General features: G+C 39.2%; 1 pseudogene; it reads right to left on the reverse strand.

Annotated features, from left to right (window-relative positions):
* Nucleotides 1-695: 695 nt before the first annotated feature.
* Nucleotides 696-2,769, reverse strand: LOC129475691 (heterogeneous nuclear ribonucleoprotein H-like; annotated as a pseudogene).
* Between the last annotated feature and the right edge of the window lie 505 nt (nt 2,770-3,274).

Here is a 3,274-nt window from a genome sequence, read left to right on the forward strand (position 1 = left end):
GGTCTGGCAAATTTTAGGCACTCAGTAAATCTTTAGTGGGTGAATGAATAAATGAATTTATGAATCAAAGAGGAGAAAATTACTTTACATTTTCATTTAGCCTGAACTGAAATTTACTATTCAGCTTTATTGATTTTCACGGATTACAAAATGTGATAGCCCTGACGATCTATTCTAACCTGATATCATTAGTTGTGCCGAGTCTTAATACCCCCCTCCTTTCCCTCCTCCTTCTTGTTGTTGTCGTCGTCGTTGTTGTTGTTGCTGTTGTTGTTGTTGCTGTTGTTGTTGTTGTTGTTGTTGTTGTTGTTCTTCTTCTTCTTCTTCTTCTTCTTCTTCTTCTTCTTCTTCTTCTTCTTCTTCTTCTTCCTTCTTCCTTCTTCTTTCAGTTTTTAAAAGGAAGATTGGCTGGGTGCAGTGGCTCACGCCTGTAATCCCAGCACTTTAGGAGGCTGAGGCAGGCAGATCACCTGAGATCAGGAGTTCGAGACCAGCCTGGCCAACATGGGGAAACCCCATCGCTACTAAAAATACAAAAATTAGCCGGACATGGTGGCATGCTCCCATAATCCCAGCTACCCAGGAGGCTGAGGCAGGAGAATCACTGGAACCCAGTGGGCAGAGGCTGCCTTGAGCTGAGATTGTGTCACTGCACTTCAGGCTGGGCGACAAAGCAAGACTCCATCTCAAAAAAAAAAAAATTTAAAAAAAGAAAGATTTATTTGACAAGTATATGGTTGGAATATGGTGGTGGAATATGGTGGAATATGGAATATTATACGGTATAATATACCTAGAAGAAAATCACAGTACAATGAAAGATTAAAATCAAGGCCTAAGAATTTCATATAAACACCAAGACCAAAATCCTAAAGTATTGGTATTGGATCTCTAATTTTTTTCCCATTAACTTAAATAAAGCTTAAACATACATGCCCTACAGGTTATTAAATGAAACTAGAATTAAAAAGTGCCAAAAATTTTTACTTTAATTCCAGACACAGCTCTTATATTGAGTTTTACAAAAAAAAAAAAAAAAAAAGCATGTATTTCAACATGCATCCAAACTGTGTTCAGTGTAACGTGGTATAAGGGCAACAACTAACTTAATTCAACTGCTTTAACCTAAATACATTTCCTGCTTCAGTACATTGTACGATATAACTAACTTGAGAAAAATGAAAACTTTTTTAACAGTTATAGTTTACTCAACTTCACTGTTACATCCTAGAGGAGTACTGTGTTCAAAAACAGAGCCTTAATTAAGTCTGCAGAACAATCCTGATTTCCACTGAGAGAGTAAGCATAAACCACAAGCTTGTACTTCAAAAACTGTTAAACTGAAGTTTTTTTCTTGAAAAAAGTTGGCCAAGAGTCCGTGATCAGGATCAATTACATTCTTCATCCACCACTCATATCAGACATGTTAGACATCCCTCCCGTGCTGTTCATGCCAATAGATGCATGGCTTCCTCTACTGTAGTAGTTGCTGTTCATTGCTTCTTGGCTACTTATGTAATGTTTGATTGAAAATTACTGAAGTTTGCCTGCAAAACTTGATTGTATCCACTTATGCTGCCCTAGCCACCATAGCTGCCTCCATAACCATCACTCAGCTGTTGGCTGGCTGGGCCACTGTAACTGAACTGGTTTGACAAGCCCGTAACTCCCATCATCTGGCTACCATAACCACCACCACTTGGTGCTATTGTAGAATCCAAGAAGAGTTCTACATATCTGTGACGCATATTTGCTTTGTCTTTTGACATAGCTGCCACAGCATCTTCTGAGTTACAAACTCGACATTTGCTTTACCAGTTACTCTGCCATCAGGACCAATTACAATGTGTACTCTCCACGACTGAGCAGTGAAAAAATTATAAATATCATTCTCAGTAGCTCTGTAAGGTAATCCACACATGTGTACACAGTGTCCCATTGTGCTCTGGAAGGTGGAGCCACCATCCTCATATCTATGATCAGACATTCCTAAAAAACTATAATTGAAGTTTCTTCCAAATCTATCTGATCCACATTCATAGCCATCATTATAACCATTATAATCATTATAGCCTCCATAGCTTCCACCATAAGCACCACACTGCATCCTCTCAAAGCCATCTCCTCTGCTAATGCTGTTATGCCCTTTGCCAGCCCCAGGTCTGTCATAGGGACCTGGCTGCTGCATGGCCATAAGCTTTTATGAGTTCTAACTTCAGCTCTACTGCTCTTAAATATCTTGATATACATGTGCCTTATTCTTTCCTTGTGTTTCTCTAGAGAATTTTCAGCTATTTCCTGTGAAGCATACTGCACAAAGGCCTCCCCTGTACTCCTTCCCTGGAAATCCACCATCAGTGTTATGCCATTTGGCACGATTTCCAACCATGAGAAGAAATGAACAATTTCTTCCTTGCTACATTCAAAGGGGAGTACAAAGCCATCATTGGCCATGTCAGAACTATCTGGACCACTATGCTTCAGCACCCAATCCATTTCAACATTGCTTGACTTGAATACTGAAACATATCTGTGTCCTATAGTTTCTTTGTCTTTTTTCAGGGCCAATTTGACCTCATACTCTCAAGTTCAGCAAAAATCTCACCACTTGGTCTGCCTTCTCTGCTGCAGATGAAACGAATACGTTGAGCCTTATTTTAAATTTTGCACTCACAAAAAAATCCTCTGCACTTTATTGGCTGAGCAAGACTAGGGCAATCTCTGGACCTTCATTATGAATCCCTCTCCACCTTCAGCGCCCAATATCATCATCTCTTACAGGATCTGACATGGAAACAGACTAGACGCCTGACTTTGACGTGACTGAGCAGAAAATCTTCTCCTTTATTTTTTTTTCCTACACGTTCATGTCTGTTGCTTCCATGGTAACTCACCTTTCATCTACTGCTTGTTTCATTCACCTTTAATAGAAACTGCTTTAGTTCGTGTGTTTCTTTAATTGTAATTTTATTTTAGATTCCGGGAGACGTGCAAAACGTGCAGGTTTGTTACATAGGTAAATGTGTGCCATGCTGGTTTGCCGCACAGGCTAACAGCAGACCACTCAGCAGAAAACCTACAAGCCAGGAGAGAGTAGGCGCCAACATTCAACATTCTTAAAGAAAATAATTTTTAACCTGTATGGTTTTAATTCTGATTTTCTCAGCTCGTCTTTGAGCTTTGGAATACCTATTTCAGCATCTATGATTTTCTTTTATTATGTGTATTTAAAACCCAAGAAAGACAATTTAAAAACTAAATGAATGAGAATATA

This window comes from Symphalangus syndactylus, chromosome X (assembly GCF_028878055.3).
Source record: "Symphalangus syndactylus isolate Jambi chromosome X, NHGRI_mSymSyn1-v2.1_pri, whole genome shotgun sequence".
Taxonomy (NCBI): domain Eukaryota; kingdom Metazoa; phylum Chordata; class Mammalia; order Primates; family Hylobatidae; genus Symphalangus; species Symphalangus syndactylus.